General features: G+C 47.3%; 1 protein-coding gene and 1 pseudogene across 6 annotated transcripts in view; one reads left to right on the top strand and one right to left on the bottom strand.

Moving 5' to 3' along the window:
• The first annotated feature begins 2957 nt into the window (after positions 1 to 2957).
• The window catches only part of LOC105480454 (inositol hexakisphosphate kinase 1), a 73304-nt gene continuing 56259 nt past the window's right edge, over positions 2958 to 20002 (top strand). Inside the window, exon 1 of one of the 6 annotated variants that reach the window (XM_011739362.3) lies at positions 2958 to 3066. The gene's annotated coding sequence lies outside the window, so the exon portion shown is untranslated. Of the gene's footprint in view, positions 3193 to 3252; positions 3846 to 11463; positions 11483 to 13697; positions 14742 to 20002 lie in introns of those variants that run through there. The other 5 variants (XM_011739359.3, XM_024792477.2, XM_011739358.3 and 2 more) reach the window with 5 other exon arrangements.
• Positions 14232 to 14550, bottom strand: LOC105480453 (PHD finger-like domain-containing protein 5A pseudogene; annotated as a pseudogene).

Here is a 20002-nt window from a genome sequence, read left to right as displayed (position 1 = left end):
CCACCGCGCCTGGCTAATTTTTTGTATTTTTTAGTAGAGACGGGGTTTCACCGTGTTAGCCAGGATGGTCTCGATCTCCTGACCTCGTGATCCGCCCGTCTCGGCCTCCCAAAGTGCTGGGATTACAGGCTTGAGCCACCGCGCCCGGCCTCATCCTTTTTCATGGTTGAATAATACTCCATTCTGCATATGTACATTTTATTATTTTTTTGAGATGGAGTCTCACTCTGTTGCCCAGACTGGAGTGCAGTGGCGTGATTTCATCTCACTGCAAGCTCCGCCTCCTGGGTTCACGCCATTCTCCTGCCTCAGCCTCCTGAGTAGCTGGGACTACAGGTGCTCACCACCAAGCCCGGCTAATTTTTTGTATTTTTAGTAGAGATGGGGTTTCACCATGTTAGCCAGGATGGTCTCGATCTCCTGACCTCGTGAGCTGCCTGCCTCAGCCTCCCAAAGTGCTGGGATTACAGGCGTGAGCTACCACGCCTGGCCCATATGTACCATATTTTCTTTATTTGTTCATCTGTTGATGGACACTTAGGTTGCTTCCAAATCTTGGCTATTGTGAATGGCGCTGCAGCAAACACGGAAGTGCAGATATCTTTTTGATATACTGATTTTCTTTCCTTTGGGTACATACCCAGCAATGGGATTGCTGGATCATGTGGTAACTGTATTTATAGTTTTCTGAGGAACCTCCAAACTGTTATCCATGGTAGTTATACCACTGTTGCTTTTTGCTTTTTGAGGACCCCATCAAACTTCAGGGCAATTTGCCAACTGTATGTGGAGGTTTTCTTGGGAAGGATTTGGAGCTTTTGCACTGGGGTGAGGGGTGATGCAGACTTGAGAATCCTGTGGCATGGCTGGTCCTGGAGGATTAGCAGAATCCCCCTTTTGAGGGTTGTTGACTTTTCTTCCTGATGTTTCTTCTGGTTCCTCTGTTCTCACCTCTCCCTGTGCTGACCTGAGCTATTGCATGTAGCCAGGTGGCCTGCAACAATCTGCTAGTGGGCAGGTCTTGCTGGGTGCAATGTTGGCCCACTCTCCATGCCCAGCCTGACATCAGGTCTCAGGCTTCTGCCAGCTCTCCAAGAGGACCTTACTGTGGTAAATCCAAGTTATCACAGTCTTTCCTCCTCTGTTGAGTCTGTGGGCCCGAACCTCCTCAGGGCACTGGAGAACCTCACTTTCTTTCCTTTTCTTTTGAGACAGAATTTTGCTCTGTTGCCCAGGCTAGAGTGTAGTGGCGTGATCTCAGCTCACTGAACCTTTGCCTCCCAGGTTCAAGTGATTCTCCTGCCTCAGCCTCCTGAGTAGCTGGGATTACAGGTACCTGCCACCACATCTGGCTAATTTTTGTATTTTTTTTTTTTTTTGAGATGGAGTCTCTCTCTCTCGCCCAGGCTGGAGTGCAGTGGCCGGATCTCGGCTCACTGCAAGCTCCGCTTCCCAGGTTTACGCCATTCTCTTGCCTCAGCCTCCCGAGTAGCTGGGACTACAGGCGCCCACCACCTCGCCCGGCTAGTTTTTTTTTTTTTTTTTTTGTATTTTTTAGTAGAGACGGGGTTTCACCGTGTTAGCCAGGATAGTCTCGATCTCCTGACCTCGTGATCCGCCCGTCTCGGCCTCCCAAAGTGCTGGGATTACAGGCTTGAGCCACCGCGCCCGGCCTAATTTTTGTATTTTTAGTAGGGATGGGGTTTCGCCATTTTGGCCAGGCTGGTCTCGAACCCCGGACCTCAAGTGATCCGCCCGCTTTGGCCTCCCAAAGTGCTGGATTGCAGGCATGAGCCACCGCACCTGGCTAGGAGGGCCTCCCTTTCTGAACCAGTTATGGTATCCCAGGGCCAGGAAAAAGCTGAGTGCCTTCTGTGGGAACAAAACAAAACAAAAACCCTTCATGGGGCTTCCACCAAAGTTAGTGTTTTAAGGCACGCCTCAGCAACAGCAACTTCTGGAAGCAGGTCGTTCCAGGAAGTGGTTGTAGGCAGATTTTTCCCGAGTTCTTCCCCTGCTCTAAGGGTTCATTAAATCTTCCTCTGAGAAGCTCCACTTTTATTTTCATTCTACAGATGGGGCAACCAAAGCTAAAGAAAGGCTAAGGCTCAAAAGAGTTAGCTAGTTGGGGCATTTGGGTGTGGGCCCAGGCCAGGTAACTTCATCTGGTGTTCTAAGCCTGAAGCCAAGCCCAGAGTTAGGTGTTCTGTATGGGGAGCAAGGTGTGACCATCTTCCTGGGACCATTACTATGAGGCCGGTCATGACAATCCAGGGCAAAAGATGCTGTCATAGGATCTCAAGACAAGATGCTCTAGGACTGAGAAAAGGGAGTGCCCGCTGTGTGTCAGGACTTGTGCTAGGCTCTAAACCTCAGGCAGGAAAGCATGGGCAATGAGCCAGAGGCTGCTGTGGCAGCACAGACTGCTGTACCTCGAGGCTACTAAGGGACAAAGCGCGGGAAGCCGGGATAGAGGCTCCTCACACTGAAACCAGTAGGAGGAGGTGCGAGACCCAGCACCTCCATTTCTAGAGGTGGTGTGACCTTGGCTCGGCCTCCCCTCTCTGAGCCTCAGTTTCCTCTCCAGAGTGAACTGGGGTTGCACCCCCCTTCTCCCAGAGTGGGTGACAAAAAAACGAATAGCACACCGCTTAGATTCCCTGTGTGTGCGCAAACGTATGAGAAGACGCCGCCGATACCGCACCGGGGCCAGACACGCAGAGAGGCCAAGGGCGAGCTGGCTTCGGAGTCGCCAGCAAAAGCTCCGCCAGCCACAGCGAGAACGAAGCGCATGCGCAAACCCATGCCGTCACAGTCACGTGCCCCACGCTTTCGGCACAGGCACTGAGAGGCAGACTCTGACTGACAGGTGAGCTGACCTGTCAGTGGGAAGCACTTCCCCTGGCGACGAGCAAAAAGACTGTTGATTGGGGATGGCACTCCTCGGGGGCGGGTTCTTTGCAGTCCTGGTTACTATGACGCCCGGCCCCCGCCCCCTCGGCTAGCCGCCATCTTGTTGTTGATCCGTACCCAGTGGGCAGCGCCGGGAGCTGGACCAAGCGGCCGGTGAGAGGCCGCTGTAGCGGGGCTCAGCCGCCTGTGCTGCCTGCCAGGGGGCGGGCCGAAACCTGGAGGCCCGGGGGGCCCAGCTCCCGTAGGGAGCCGTGGGCGCCCGGTACCCGGGCCGGGCGGGTGAGTGACAGGAGCCGGGCCGATAGACCGGCCTGACGCCCGCGGGGAGGGCGGTGGCGGGCGCGGCGTTGGAGTGGGCGCGCGTGGGGTCGGGGCTCCGGTGGAGCATCACTGGAACATCGCTCGAGCGTCCTGACCGGCCGCCCGCCGAGCCTCCTAGATGCTGGCACCGAAGCCGGGGAACAGCCGGTGTGGAGGTCGGAGAGCGCCAGTGCCTGAGGTCTGGCCGGCTAGTAGCGGGAAACCAGCTTCTCCGACCGAAGCTCTGGACTCTGCTGATCCGGAGCGCTGAAGTGTGTCCGGTGCCACCCTGATGCTCTCCTGGGAGTTGTGTTGCTCCTGGCTGAGAAATAGACTTACCTCTTTCTTAGATAGCGCTCCTGCGAGTGATTTTCAGGACGCTGGATGCTAAGACTAGACGAATCAAGCCAAAGCCCCCGCGAGCCAGGCAGGCCGGTGTCACGGCCCTGTGATTCTGGCAAGGGGGACCCTCTGCCTGGCTGCTGCTTCCCGAGACCCGTTCGGAACCTCTCGTGTACCTCGAAGCTCACCGTTTGTTTCCTACCAAAGAGCCTGGTTAAATGTCCATAATGGCTGAGTTCTATTTTGGAACATAATTTCTTTGGTTCTTCACCACGACTTTTTGGAGAGTGGTAATGTCTTCCTCTTTTTGCTTTAGGAGAAAGTGAATATTATGGTGATAACTTGATTGATTTTTCTTCTCCTAAAGAGATACTCGCCATAGGAGACAAAGGAAATGTAGGAGTGTCTTAGAATCGGAAAAATAAATGAAACTTTTGTTGTAGATGGTATCTAACTGGCAAATCAACTTTTTTTTTTTTTTGCGACAGTCTCTCGGCTCTGTTGCCCAGGCCGGAGTGCAGTGGCGCAGTCTCGGCTCACCACAACCTCCGCCTCCCGGGTTCAAGCGATTATCCTGCCGCAGCCTCCTGAGTAGCTAGGACTACAGGCGCGCGCCACCAATGCCCGGCTAATATTTGTATTTTTAGTAGATACGGGGTTTCACCATTTTGGCCAGGCTGGTCTCGAACTCCTGACCTCGTGAGCCTCCCTCCTCAGCCTCCCAAAGTGCTGGGATTACAAGTGTGAGCTACTGCGCCCGGTGCAAATTAACTTTTAACAGTAGTAAAATTACCTTGCTCAGTGAAAACAGACCTTCAGGCCCCTTTCCTGTGAATGTGGGTAGGTTGGAGAGCCTCAGCAGAGTGTGCTAGTCTAGAAAGAGTTCTGATTGTTACAAAACACATTTCTCTTGACCTGTGGCCTCTGGTTCTTTGCACAGTCTTCTTGTACGTGGTCATACAACATGCCTGCATGAGATGACAAAGAAGTCAAGCGACAATACTTTGTGCCCTTTTTTTTTCTTTTTTTTTTTGAGACGGAGTCTCGCTCCTTTGCCAGACTGGATAACAGTGGTGCGATCTCGGCTCACTGCAACCTCTGACTCCCTGGTTCAAGCAGTTCTCCTGCCTCAGCCTCCCGAGTAGCTGGGATTACAGGCACATGCCACCATGCCCAGCTAATTTTTTTATTTTTAGTAGAGATGGGGTTTCACTATGTTGACCAGACTGGTCTTGAACACCTGACCTCGTGATCTGCCCGCCTCGGCCTCCCAAATTGCTGGTATTACTTATAGGCGTGAGCCACTGTGCCCGGCCACGCACCCAGCCTACTTTGTGCACTTCTATCAGGTCTTGTCACCTCTGAATGTATAATTTTGAAAGGCCAGACGTGGTGGCTCATGTCTGTAATCCCAGCACTTTGGGAGGCTGAGGCAGGCGGATCACCTGAGGTCAAGAGTTCGAGACTAGCCTGGCCAAAATGGCGAAATCCCGTCTCTACTAAAAATACAAAAATTAGCTGGGCGTGATGGTGCATGCCTGTAGTCCCAGCTCTTTGGAGGCTGAGGCAGTAGAATCGCCTGAACCCGGAAAGTGGAGGTTGCAGTGAGGCGACATCGCGTCACTGCACTCCATCCTGGGCAACAGAGTGAGACTCAGTCTCAGGAAAAAAAATAATAAAATAAAAATAAAAATAAATAATTTTGAAAGAAACTACCTCCTTGGTCAGGAGATCCTTTAGGAAAGCAGGTGCTGAACCCAGAGGAGGCTGGCTGCTTGTTGCTGTTCGACTGAGTTTATACTGCACTTGTGAGGCAAGGGAGAAGTTGAGTAGTCTTTATTTATTTCATTATCCTTCAGGGCCATTTTTTAAATCTTTAGTGTGTTTTAATCTTGGTAAGACCAGTTCCTTGGGCAGTTCTTGAAAAGAAAGGAGGGGGATACTAAAATATTAGGAGCTTTTCAAAATTGTCCCAAGCCCCTGCTTTTTTTTTTTTTCTCCTGAGACGGGGTTTCACCATGTTGGCCAGGCTGGTATTGAACTCCTGATTCATCTGCCTCAACCTTGGCCTGGGATTACAGGGGTGAGCCACTGCACTGGCTGTCATTTGCATTTTAAGTAGAGACGGGGTCTCAGTTGCCCAGACTGGGCTTGAACTCCTAGTCTCAAGTGATTCTCCTGTCTTGGCCTCCCAAAGTGCTGGGATTACAGGCATGAGCCACCACGCCTGGCCTTTTTTTTTTTTTTTTTTGAGACGGAGTCTCACTCTGTCGCCCAGGCTGGAATGCAGTGGCGTGATCTTGCCTCACTGCAACTTCTGCCTCCTGGGTTCAAGTGATTCTCCTGCCTCAGCCTCCTGAGTAGCTGGGACTACAGGCGTGCACCAGCACGCCTGGCTAATTTTTGTATTATTATTTTTTTTTTTGGTAGAGCTGGGGTTTTGCTGTGTTGGCCAGGCTGGTCTCAAACTCCTGACCTCAGGTGATCCGCTCACCTTAGCCTCCCAAAGTGCTGGGATTACAGGTGTGAGCCACCACGCCTGGCCACGCCTGGCTTTTTTAAGAGACGGTCTCTTCAAAAACTCCTAGGCTGGAGTGTAGTGGCCTCGTTGTAGCTCACTGCAGCTTCCAACTCCTGGGCTCAAGTGATTCTCTTGCCTCAGCTTCCCAAGTAGCTAAGACTACACATGTGTGCCACTATGCCTGGCTAATTTTCTTTGTCTTAATTTTTTGTAGAGATGGGGGTCTCACTATGTTGCTTAGGCTAGTCTCAAACTCCTGGGTGCAAACGATCCTCCTGCCTCGGGTACCTAAAGTACAGGCATGAGCCACTGTGCCTGGTTTGTGATGGGCATTTTTAAGTGCAAATGTGTCAGACTGTTTTTATAATAGTAGACCCTCCAGGCCAGGCGTGGTGGCTCATGCCTGTAGTCCCAGCACTGTGGGAGGCTGAGGTGGGTGGATCACAAGGTCAGGAGGTCGAGACCAACCTGACCAACATGGTGAAGCATAGTTTTTACTAAAAATACAAAGATTAGCCGGGCCTGGTGGCGCGTGCCTGTAATCCCAGCTACTCAGGAGGCTAAGGCAGGAGAATCGCTTGAACTTGGGAGGTGGAGGTTGCAGTGAGCCAAGATTGTGCCATTGCACTCCAGCCTGGGCGACGAGCTAGACTCCGTCTCAAAAAAAAAAAAAAAAAAAGTAGACTTTCCATCCACTGTTCTTTATCTTTGCATAATTTATCTGTAAACTTTAGTATTTTTTTTTTTTTGAGATGGAGTCTCGCTCTGTCACCCAGGCTGGAGTGCAGTGGCCTGATCTCAGGTCACTGCAAGCTCCGCCTCCCGGGTTTACACCATTCTCCTGCCTCAGCCTCCCAAGTAGCTGGGACTACAGGCGCCCGCCACCGTGCCCTGCTAGTTTTTTGTATTTTTTTAGTAGAGACGGGGTGTCACCATGTTAGCCAGGATGGTCTCGATCTCCTGACCTCGTGATCCGCCTGTCTCGGCCTCCCAAAGTGCTGGGATTACAGGCTTGAGCTACCGCGCCCGGCAAACTTTAGTACTTTTAATTACTTAATTTTTTTTTGAGACAGGTCTTACTCTGTTGCCCAGCTGGAGTGCAGTGGCTCGATCATAGCTCACTGCAGCCTCGAACTCCTGGGCTTAGGTGATTCTCCTGCCTCAGCCTCCAGAATAGCTTGAACTACAGGTGGGCACTACTGTGCTCAGCTAATTCTTAATTTTAATTTTTTTTTTTTTAATGGACACGGAGTCTTGCTTGTTGCCCAGGCTGGCCTCTAGCTCCTTGGTTGGAGTGATCCTCCCACCTCGGCCTCCCAAAATGCTGGATTACGGATGTGAGTCACCTTGCCTGGCCAATTTCAGGACTTTTTCACACTGTGCAGACTGTGGAGATCCTGCACTGAAATCAGGAACTACTACAGGCTTGTGGGATGAGATCTGATGTCCTAATGTGGCATTTAAGGCGATATAGTCCAGCTGACTCCAGCCTACCTCCTCAGGGTTTATCCTAATCCCCACTAACCAAATGGTTTGCTAAACATTCCATATGTACTCTTTCTTTACACAAATCCTCTCATGGCTAAATCCAGTGACCTATGGCCTGTGGAGATGACCTTTTCCTTCAGCTTCTCTCTTGTCCATAGTCCAGCTCCATTTCTACCTACCTCTTTATGAAATGTCCCCAAAACATTTCAGCTCCTGGGGATATATTCCATACTCTTCGAACTGCAGTGGCATTATTGCCCTGAAACAAATATCAAAATAGTATTTGCTCTTTTAAGAATTATTTTTTAGGCCAGCACAGTGGTTCATGCCTGTAATCCCAGCACTTTGGGAAGCCAAGGCAGGTGGATCACCTGAGGCCAGGAGTTAGAGACCAGCCTGGCCAACATGGTGAAACCCTGTCTCTACTGAAAATAAAAAATTAGCCGGGTGTGGTGGCGGGCGCCTGTAATCCCAGCTACTTGGGAGATTGAAGCAGTAGAATCACTTGAACCCGGGAGGCGGAGGTTGCAGTGAGCCGAGATTGCACCATTGCACTCCAGCCTGGGCAACAAGAGCGAAAGTCCGTCTAAAAAAAAATATATATATATATATATATATTTTGTTTGTTTGTTTGTTTCCTCTGGTAGGGCCTAATCCTTTTCTGACAGGGACTGTATTTTACACTTCTTGTGTCTTTTTGCACCTGTAGATGAGGACCAAATATTTATAAATATGTACTAGATTTGTGTGAGTTGGAAACACCTTTTGTAATTAAACAGGGAAATAGAAGGGAGTGGGCAAGTAGAAATGGAGATTTGGTGGCTGTGAATTTCTACCTCCACCCTGCCTTGCCTTGAAGTGTGTTTTATAGAGGCAGGGCTGTCCCTTAGTGCTGCAGAACAGAGACAGAACTTGCTCAAAGGGCAGAACTAAGGCCTAAAAAGAGCCCTTCCTTGTTAAAATGCCAGTTTTCTAGGAAAACATTTCTGTGAATATGGCACTGGATGCAAACATTCTTAGGCCCTTTTCTTTGCTGGGTCTTGATCTCACTGCCTCCTTGGGCTGCTGTAAATGGCAGTGTTTGCTGCCTGACCTCCTCCTGGTGCAGCCCTGACACTATAAGGAACAGTGATGGGCAGAGTTGGGGAACGACTGCACAGTACACTCCATTTCTGACTTGGAACAAGGAAGCAGTCCGGCATTTTGTGTCTTTGTGGCTGTGGATCTGTGCTTTTGCACTGATTTTTAAATATAGGTTTTCATTTCTCCTACTGTAGCAGAATTTAAGCAATAGATTCTGGGTAGGAAAGCCTAAGACTCTGTGTGTGTGTGTGTGTGTGTGTGTGTATGAAAGATGATAAAGACTCTCAGGTCTGCTACTGTGGTTTGAAGTTGCATTTATTTAGAAGACATAACAAATGAGCTTTCATGGGAACATGTGTTCACTTCAGTGCTGGATCTCTGTTAGGAACATTGTTTTGTTGAGTGCCTAGAAAATCTGCTGATCTCTTTTGTAAAATTTTATTTGTGGGTTTAGCTTATTTATTCCTGTCTCATTATATAAAAGGAGGGCAGGGTAGGGGAGCAGGTCTAGGACTGGACTCTTTTGAAGTCTAAAATTTGATGTTAATGAATAAGAACACCTTATAAATACATAAAAATCTAGGTGTAGGCCAGGTACCATGGCTCATGCCCGTAATTCCAGAACTTTTGGAGGTTGAAGCAGGCAAATTGCTTGAGCCCAGGAGTTTGAGACCAGCCTGGGCAACATAGTGAGACCCCGTCTACACACACACACACACACACACACACACACACACACACACAAATGTAAAATTAAACGAGCATGGTGGCATGCCCCTGTATTCCTGGCTACTTGGGAGGCGGAGGTGGGAGAATTGCTTGAGCCCAGGGGTTGAAGCTGCAGTGAGCCATCATTGTGCCACTGCATTCCTGCCTGGATGACAGAAACAAGACCCTGTCTCTAAAGAGAAAAGAAAAGAAAAATTTGGGTGTATTATGATTGAATGAAAAATTATTAAACAACTTACTCTGTAATAAAAAAATCAGATGATGTCATATGTTGATGGAAATATGGGGAAATTAGAGACCTCATACACTGTTGGTGGGAATGTCAAGTGGGCCACTTGGGAAAACAGTCTTTATATGGTTAAACATAGAGTTACCATATGACCCAGCAATCTCCCTCCTGGCTGTCTACCCAAGAGAAGTGAAAACAAATGTTCACACAAAAACTTGTGCACAAATGTTTATGGCAGCGTTATTCATAATAACCAAGAGGAGAAGCAACCCAAGTGTCCATCAACTGACAGATAAAATGTGGTATATACATTCAAGGGAACATTATTCTGCAATAAAAAGGAGCAAAGTGCTGATACATGTTACAACATGGATGAATCTTGAAAGCATGTTAAGTGAAAGAAGTCAGATGGAGAAGTTCACATTTATATGATTTCATTTATGTGAAATATCCAGAATAGACGATTCTATAGAAACAAAGTAGATTAGTGATTGCTTAGGGCTTAGAGGTAGTTGTGGGGGTTAGAGAAAATGATAGCTTAAGGGTATGGGATTTCTTTTTGAGATGATTAAAACATTCTAAAATTGCGGTGATGGTTGCTCCTATCTCTGAATATCTTATACTTAAAATCATTGAATTGTACACCTTAATGGGTGAATTGTATGTTGTGTGAATAATAATAAAGCTGTTAATGTATTGGCTGGACATGGTGGCTCATCCCCGTAATCCTTGCACTTTGGGAGGCTGAGGCAGTAGGATCACTTGAGCCCAGGGGTTCGAGACCAGCTCTGGAAACATAGTGAGACCCCATCGATACAAAAAATAAAAAAATTAGCCGGGCATGGTGGTGCGTGGCTGTAACCCCAGCTACTGAGGAGTCTTAAGATGGGAGGATCGCTTGAGTCTGGGAGTTTGAAGCTGCAGTAAGCTATGGTTGGGCCATTGCACTTCAGCCTGGGTGACGGAGTAGGACCCTATCTTTTTTTCTCTTGAGATGAAGTCTCGTTTTGTCACCCAGGCTGGAGAGCAGAGGTGCGATCTCTGCTCACTACAACCTCTGCCTCCCAGGTTCGAGTGATTTTCCTGCCTCAGCCTCCTGAGCAGCTGGGATTACAGGCACCTATCACCATGCCCAGCTAATTTTTTGTATTTTTAGTAGAGACGAGGTTTCACAATGTTGACCAGGCTAGTCTTGACCTCCTGACCTCAAGCCATCTACCTGCCTTGGCCTCCCAAAGTGCCGGAATTACAGGCATGAGCCACCACACCTTGCTGAGACCCTGTCTTTTTTTTTTTTTTTTTTTGAGACAGAATCTCCCTCTTGTTGCTCAGGCTGGAGTGCAGTGGCGCGATCTCGGCTCACTGCAGCCTCCGCCTCCCGGGTTCAAGCGATTCTCCTGCCTCAGCCTCCTGAGTAGCTGGGATTTACGGGCACGTACCACTACGCTCATCTAATTTTTGTATTTTTAGTACAGATGGGGTATCACCATGTTGGCCAGGATGGTCTTGATCTCCTGACCTTGTGATCCACCCGCCTTGGCCTTCCAAAGTGCTGGGATTACAGGCGTGAGCCACCATGCCCAGCCAAGAGACCCTGTCTTAAAAAAAAAGTCATTTCACTGTTAAAGAAAATCCCCTGCACACCAGAAATGGCCAGCTGATCTCTGATCTTTGATCTTTATGCTTTATCATTGTTTTTAAAGAAATTTCCAACTTTATTGAGGTATAATTTTTTTTTCTTTCTTTTTTTTTGAGATGGAGTCTCGCTCTGTCGCCCAGGCTCGAGTGCAGTGGCACGATCTCCGCTCACTGCAACCTCCACCTCCCGGGTTCAAGTGATTCTCCTGCTTCAGCCTCCCGAGTAGCTGGGACTACAGGTGTGTGCTACCACGCCCGGCTAATTTTTTGTATTTTTAGTAGAGAGGGGGTTTCACTGTGTTAGCCAGGATGGTTTCAATCTCCTGACCTCGTGATCCACCCACCTTGGCCTCCCAAAGTGATGGGATAACAGGCCTGAGCCACCAAACTCGGCATTTTTTTTTTTTTTTTTTTTTTTTGAGATGGAGTCTCGCTCTGTTGCCAGGCTGGAGTGCAGTGGCTAGATCTCAGCTCACTGCTCACTGCAACGTATACCTTCCAGATTCAAGCAATTCTGCTGCCTCAGCCTCCCAAGTAGCTGAGACTACAGGCACATGCCACCATGCGCAGCTAATTTTTGTATTTTTAGTAGAGATGGGGTTTCACCATGTTGTCCAGGATGATTTCGAACTCCTGACCTCAGGCCATCCACCCACTTCGGCCTCCCAAAGTGTTGGGATTACAGGCGTGAACCACTGCGCCTGGCCCAACAGATGTTTATTTCACTTCAGTGAAAAGATTTCTTTTTTTGGAGACAGAGTCTTGCTCTGTCACCCTGGCAGGGGTGTACTGGTGCCATCTTGGCTCACTGCAACCTCCGCCTCCTGCGTTCAAGTGATTTTTGTGCCTCAGCCTCCAGAGTAGCAGGGATTACAGGCATGTGCCACCACAATGGACTGATTTTTGTATTTTTTAAGTAGAGATGGGGTTTTGCCATGTTGACCAGGCTTGTCTTGAACTCCTGACCTCAAGTGATCCACCCACCTTGGCCTCCCCAAGTGCTGGAATTACAGGCATGAGCCACTGTGCCTGGCCCAGTGAAAAGATGTCAGTTAGTTGTAGAAGGTACTCCTATTTCCCTTTCCAGTCAACCCCAGCCTGCTTCCTTGGACACAGACAGGTGCTGATATTTCTATCACTGTAGATTAAATTTGCGATTCTTAGAAGTTTCCAAAATGGAATTGTAATTATACAGTTGATCCTCATTATTCACGGAGTTTGTATTTTCAAGTTTGCAAACCTGCTAAAATTTACTTGTAACCCCAAAATCAATACTTTTGGTGCTTTTGCTATCATTTATAGATATGCACAGAGTGACAAAAATTTTGAGTTGTGTGTTCCCAGCTGAGGTTAGACAAGGTAACATGCTGCTGTCTTCTTTTCAATTACCATATTGTAAATAAGTGTCCTTTTCTTGGTCTATTTAGTACTATGGTTTTTTTTGGCATTTATTTGCTTTTTTTTCTGAGACTGAGTCTTGCCCTGTCACCCAGGCTGGAGTACGGTGTTGCTATCTCGGCTCACTGCAACCTCTGCCTACCAGGTTCAAGTAATTTTCCTGCCTTAGCCTTGCTTGTGGTTGGGATTACAGACATGCATCACCATGCCTGGCTAATTTTTGTATTTTTAGTAGAGATGAAGTTTCACCATGTTGTCCAGGCTGGTCTCGAGCTCCTGGCCTCAAGTGATCCGCCCATCTCGGCCTCCCAAAGTGCTGGGATTACATTCGTAAGCCACTGCAGCTGGCCTGATTTGCTTTTTGTTGGTGATTTTTAATGGTTATTTTCATTTTTGTTTATCTTACCAGAAAATAAACACCAACTTTATTAATGTAATAGCAACAGAAAGGATTTCCAGTTTCTCAGAAGGAAAATAACATGACAATAGCGCAAGTGTTAAAAGAGTAAATGGCTACATTTCTTGTTCTGATAGCTTCCCACCACACACCAAAGGTTCTTCAAGGACAGCTGCCACTGGAGCTGCTGCAAGAACATGTTTTTCACTGAGTGTAGCTTCACAGTCAGCTCCTCAAGCAGAAGACTAAAATATTATTTCTTGGAAGATCTTGGTTGAGGGAGAACATATCAATATGGAGAACAGATCTTTGCTTCTCAAATTCAAGAAAAACCATTAACTAATCTATCAATTTTTTTTTTTTTTTTTTTTTGAGACGGAGTCTCGCTCTGCCGTTCAGGCTGGAGTGCAGTGGCCGGATCTCAGCTCACTGCAAGCTCCGCCTCCCGGGTTGACGCCATTCTCCTGCCTCAGCCTCCCGAGTAGCTGGGACTACAGGCGCCCGCCACCACGCCCGGCTAGTTTTTTGTATTTTTTAGTAGAGATGGGGTTTCACCGTGTTAGTCAGGATGGTCTCGATCTCCTGACCTCGTGATCCGCCCGTCTCGGCCTCCCAAAGTGCTGGGATTACAGGCTTGAGCCACCGCGCCCGGCCAATTTTTTTTTTTTTTTTTGAGACAGAGTCTCACTCTGTCGCCCAGGCCGGAGTGCAGTGGTGCGGTCTTGGCTCACTGCAAGGTCTGCCTCCTGGGTTCACACCGTTCTGCCTCAGCCTCCCAAGTAGCTGGAACTACAGGCGCCCACCGCCATGCCCGGCTAATTTTTTTTGTATTTTTTTAAATAGAGACGGGGTTTCACCATGTTAGCCAGGATTGTCTCGATCTCTTGACCTCGTGATCCACCCGCCTCGGCCTCCCAAAGTGCTGGGATTACAGGCGTGAGCCACCGCACCTGGCCTGACTAATCTATCAGGTTTTCTCCAATACAGTGTGCCAGAGTGCTCTGTGAAGAATCGTTTTCCATCCCTACCACGTGTCTGGGTGAAGGGAGAGGAGGGGTGGCAAGCTGCCAGTACACTGGCAGGCACTCCTGGTGATGCTCTGGGCTCTGCTCCCTTTCTGCTGGTAGTAGTAGGCATCTTTTCTAGCCTCTGCAGCAGCTTGATATTGCGGGGAGGAAAGGTCCACCCACTAATCACCTCTTCTTGAAGCTGTATTTTTTGTGTTCATAGAAGAGGTCTGTCTTAGAGCTCCCCAAATTGACAATCTTTGGGCAGCCATCTCTATCCTTCTCCTGGATGGTACGCTCCTTACAATAATAGGCACCGGATACCCCAGGGCCCCCACAGATCACACAGCACCCCAGTAAGATACGTAGTTACAGTCATCACATACGCGTACCAGAGTGCAGGGACACAAATCACACATTTGCTGTCACATTTTTCACACAATCTTCCAATGACAACACCAGCCTGCTTGTGGCAAAAGATCAAATCAGGATGATGTTTAGCCATAGTTCCCAATGAAGCCGGCCACCGGAAGCCTATTTTTTTATTTTTTTGAGACAGCTTACAGGTGTTAGCCACTGCACCTGGCCTTGTTGGTGATTTTGATGCTTAAAATGGCCCCCAAATGTCGTATTGAAGTGCTGCCTGGTGTTTCTACGCACAAGAAGGCTTTGATTACCTTACAACGAATGTGTTAGGTAAGTTTTGTTCAGGCTTGAGTTGTAATGCTGTCGACTATGAGTTCAGTGTTAATGAATCAGTAATTTATATTAAATAAGGTGTCTTTAAACAGAAACATACCTAAAAGGTTTTATATTGTATGTGTGTAGATCTGGAAGGTTATATATTGATTGGTTGATGAAAATATGACTAGATCATCTTCCCCTGGTTAACAGTTTATTAAAAAAAAAAAGGAAATGTGACCAGAGGCTTACAGGAATTTAAACATTTATTTTGTCTAGGTGCAGTGACTCAGTGTTCAGTAACTCATTGTACACAGTGACTTTATAAAACATAATTACCATCAGTAATGAGAACTGACTGTATAGTCGCTTGTGTCAGAGCCCTAGCTAAGTGTTCTAGGCTTTAATGTCTGGGAGCCACAGGGAGTGCTTTTGTTGATAAGTATTCATCCCTTAAATTCCCTCTCCCATTAAAAGTCATTTCCACAGCTCACCTATTATGCGTAGCTCAGTTTGTAATATTTCATTGTTTCACCATTAACTTCTTGGGCTATGCTGACTTTCGGTTCTCTGAAGGCAAGAGAACAAATTTTTGTTTTCTTAGTAATAATGTACTACATGGTCTTACTCTGTAGGTACTCAATATGTATTTGATCATGTAAGTACTTAAAAAAAAATTTTTTTTGGCACATTTAAATTTGATGGTCCCTGACTGATTTGGAGACTTTATAGTTGCAATTCGGACAAAAAATTGGTTTGGTGGTGAGTGTTCCGGTTTTTTTTTTTTTTTTTTGTGTGTGTGTGTGTGTGTGTGTGTTAGAGAGAGTCTTGCTATGTTACCCATGCTGGTCTTGAATTCCTGGGCTCAAGTGATCCTGCTGCCTCAGCCTCCCATGTGTACCACGATGCCTAGCTAGTGAATATTCTGAAACTTATTTATAAAGACTTATGCTCAACTAGAAGATGTTGTATGGACCAGGGCCAAGCAGCATACTAGGCAGGATATACCTAGGCTATTTTGGTTTCCTTTTTTGGGTACTTTACCTGAAGACAGTGCAGCAAAAATTAAAGTGGGTTCATTAGCATAGAAAATATAATGAATATTAAAAAGCTGCTTCTCTGTTTGGGAAGATGTATTATGAAATATGTGGCTATCTTTTTTTTTCTTTCTTTGAGACAGAGTCTCGCTCTGTTGCCCAGGCTGGAGTGCAGTGGCGCGATCTCTGCTTACTGGCTCACTGCAGGCTCTGCCTCCCGGGTTCATGCCATTCTCCTGCCTCAGCCTTCCAAGTAGCTGGGACTATAGGTGCCTGCCACCACACCCGGCTAATTTTTTTTGTTTGTTTGTTTGTTTGTTTTTTTGAGACAGAGTCTCGCTCTGTCACCCAGGGTGGAGTGCAGTGGCGCGATCTCGGCTCACTGCAAGCTCTGCCGCCTCCTGGGTTCACACCATTCTCCTGCCTCAGCCTTCTGAGAAGCTGGGACTACAGGCGCCCGCCACCACGCCTGGCTAATTTTTTTTTGTATTTTTAGTAGAGACGGGGTTTCACCATGTGTGCCAGGATGGTCTCGATCTCCTGACCTCGTGATCCGCCCGCCTCGGCCTCCCAAAGTGCTGGGATTACAGGCGTGAGCCACCGCGTCCGGCCAATTTTTTGTATTTTTAGTAGAGACGGGGTTTCACCACGTTAGCCAGGATGGTCTCGATCTCCTGACCTCATAATCCGCCTGCCTCCGCCTCCCAAAGTGCTGGGATTACAGGCGTGAGCCACCGCACCCAGCCAATATGTGACTATCTTATATATTTTGCATGTATCTCCAAAGTAAGTGCTGACCTTTGTGCCAGGGAGCCAATACTAAGTTTGAGTAATTTCATGAAGCAGAGTGTACCAGGCAGGACCAGTTGGACCCTTAAACATATTAACTTGACTGTTTACAGTATTACTTTTCATTGGTAGAATTGGGGCTATATAAAGAATTATTAATTGGCCAGCTGCAATGGCTCATGCCTGTAATTATAGCACTTTGAGAGGCTGAGGCAGGAGGATCAGTTGAACTTAGAAGTTCAAAACGGGACCGGGCGTGGTGGCTCAAGCCTGTAATCCCAGCAGTTTGAGAGGCCGAGATGGGCGGATCACGAGGTCAGGAGATCGAGACCATCCTGGCTAACACGGTGAAACCCCGTCTCTACTAAAAAAAAAATACAAAAAACTAGCCGGGCGTGGTGGCGGGCGCCTGTAGTCCCAGCTACTCTGGAGGCTGAGGCCAGAGAAGGGCGTGGACCCGGGAGGCGGAGCTTGCAGTGAGCTAAGATTTGGCCACTGCACTCCAGCCTGGGCAACAGAGCGAGACTCCGTCTCAAAAAAAAAAAAAAAAAAAGTTCAAAACCTGCCGGGTGCGGTGGCTCACGCCTGTAATTGCAACATTTTGGGAGGCCGAGGCGGGCAGATCACGAGGTCAGGAGATCAAGACCATCCTGGCTAACACGGTGAAACTCCATCTCTACTAAAAATACAAAAAAAAAAAAAAAAGAAAAAAAATAGCTGGTCGTGCTGGCAAATGCCTGTAGTCCCAGCTACTTGGGAGGCTGAGGCAGGAGAACGGCTTGAACCCGGGAGGTGGAGCTTGCAATGAACCGAGATTGCGCCACCGCACTTCAGCCTGGGCGCTGGGCGACAGAGTGAAAAAAAAAAAAAAGCCAGATATGGTGGTGGGCGCCTGTCGTCTCAGCTACTTGGGAAACCGAGGCAGGAGAATCTCTTGAACCCAGGCGACGGAGATTGCAGTGAGCCGAGATCATGCCACTGCACTCTAGTCTGGGCGACAGAGTGAGACTTCATCTCATAAATAAATAAATAAATAAATAATGAGAGGTTTTCAGTTTTGATGAAGTTTGATCTATCAATAATTTCTGTTATGATTGTTGCTTTCTATGTCCTAAGTGTCTGGGGATACCTTGCCTACCTCTAAGTGTTGGACATTTCTAGCAAGACTTGAAGTCAGGTAGTGTAAATCATGTAACTTTATTTTTTTTGAGACAGGGTCTGGTTCTTGTCACCCAGGCTGGAGTGCAGTGGCACGATCTCCGCTCGCTACAGCCTCCACTTCTTGGGCTCAAGCTGTTCTCCCAGGTGAGCTCTGCCCACCTTGGCCTCCCAAAGTGCTGGGATTATAGGTGTGAGCCACCATGCCCAGCCTAACTTTATTTTTTATGTTTTCACCTAAAAGCATTATAGTTTTAGCTTTTATATTTTGGTCTCTGAGTCATCTTAAGTTAATTTTTGTTATTATGTGAGATTGGAGCTTGTATTTATTTTTCCCCCACATAGATAACTGATTGTTCCATTACTAGCAACATTTGTTGAAAAGACTTGTGTAGGCCGGGCGCGGTGGCTCAAGCCTGTAATCCCAGCACTTTGGGAGGCCGAGGCGGGTGGATCACGAGGTCAGGAGATCGAGACTATCCTGGCTAACACGGTGAAACCCCGTCTCTACTAAAAATACAAAAAATTAGCCGGGCGTGGTAGCGGGCGCCTGTAGTCCCAGCTACTTAGGAGGCTGAGGCGGGAGAATGGCGTGAACCAAGGGGGCGGAGCTTGCAGTGAGCCGAGATCGCGCCACTGCACTCCAGCCTGGGAGACACAGCGAGACTCCGTCTCAAAAAAAAAAAAAAAAAAAAAAAGAAAAGACTTGTGTATTATCTATTGCTCTGTAACAAATTTTTCAAAAATTAGCAATTTAAAACAGCAAAAAGTTATTACCTCAGTTTCTGAGGGCTAGGAATTCAGAAGTGGCCCAGGCTGGAGTGCAGTGGTGTGATCACGGCTTACTGCAGCCCTGGCCTCCTGGGCTTGAGTGATCTTCCCAGCTCAGCCTCCCAAGTAGCTGGAACTATAGGCATGCACCACCATGCGGGGCTAATTTTTCCTATGTTTTTGTAGATATGGGGTCTCACTTTGTTGCCCAGGCTGGTTTTGAACTCCAGGGCTCAAGTGATCTTTCCCTGTTGGCCTCCCAGGGTGTTGGGATTATAGGCCTGAGCCACCGTGCTTGGCTTAGAGGATCTGTGTTCAAGATGACTTATTCGTAAAGCTCTTTGCAGGAGGCCTCAGTTCCATGTGGTTTATCTCTACCCAGGGCTCTTTTTTTTTTTTTTTTTTTTTTTAATTTTATCCTACTTTCAAGCTAACAAGTTATACCCAGGGCTCTTTGAGTTTCCTCATGGCATGCAGTTATCTCCTCCAGAAATGATCTAAGACAAACTAAGGAAGAAACCATGATGCTTCTTATGACCTAGTCATACACTATCACTTCTGCCATGTTCTTTTCATTAGAATGAGTCACTAAGTCTAGCCTGTACTCAAGGAGTCTAGCCTGTACTCAAGGAGAGAGGAGGATTTCACTTTTTAGAGGGAAGAATGTAAAAAAAATTGATATAGTTTAAAACCACCAAAATTGTCTCGTCCCATTGGTTTGCTTTGGTACTTTTGTCGAAAAACAATTGACTGTTATATCCTGATTTGTTGCTGGCAAAAAACCCACGAACAATTGACTCTGTAGATATGGGCCTGTTTCTGAAATCTGTGTTCTGTTCCATTGATCTATTTGTTTATCTGTATGCCAGTACCCCACTACTGCAGCTTTATAGCAAGTCTTGACATCAGTCAGTGTAAATAATCCAACTTTATTGTTTATCAAGATTTATTTGAATATTATAATTTCTTTTTACTACCATATAAATTTTAGAATTAGCTTGTCAGTTTCTGTAAAAAAGTCTGCTGGCATTATGGTTGCGATTCCATTGAATTTATAGATTCACTTGGGGAGAATTGACATCTTAACTGTATTGAGTCTTATCCATGTGCTGTATGTGGCATATTTCTTGATTTATGCATTCTTTAATATTTTGCTACATTATTTGATTGTTTTTAGTGTAGAGTTCTTTCACATTTTGTTAAATTTGACCCAAGACATTTGGTTTTTTTGATGCTATTGTAAATGAAATTTTTAAATTGTAGTAAATATACATAAGAAAATGTAGAATTTTGGCCGGGCGCGGTGGCTCAAGCCTGTAATCCCAGCACTTTGGGAGGCCGAGACGGGCGGATCACGAGGTCAGGAGTTCGATACCATCCTGGCTAACACGGTGAAACCCCGTCTCTACTAAAAAATACAAAAAACTAGCCGGGCGAGGTGGCGGGCGCCTGTAGTCCCGGCTACTCGGGAGGCTGAGGCAGGAGAATGGCGTAAAAACCCGGGAGGCAGAGCTTGCAGTG

This window comes from Macaca nemestrina, chromosome 2 (genome assembly GCF_043159975.1).
Source record: "Macaca nemestrina isolate mMacNem1 chromosome 2, mMacNem.hap1, whole genome shotgun sequence".
Taxonomy (NCBI): Eukaryota; Metazoa; Chordata; class Mammalia; order Primates; family Cercopithecidae; genus Macaca; species Macaca nemestrina.
Note: the sequence above shows the minus strand (reverse complement) of the source record. Positions and strands in the feature narration are given on the sequence as shown.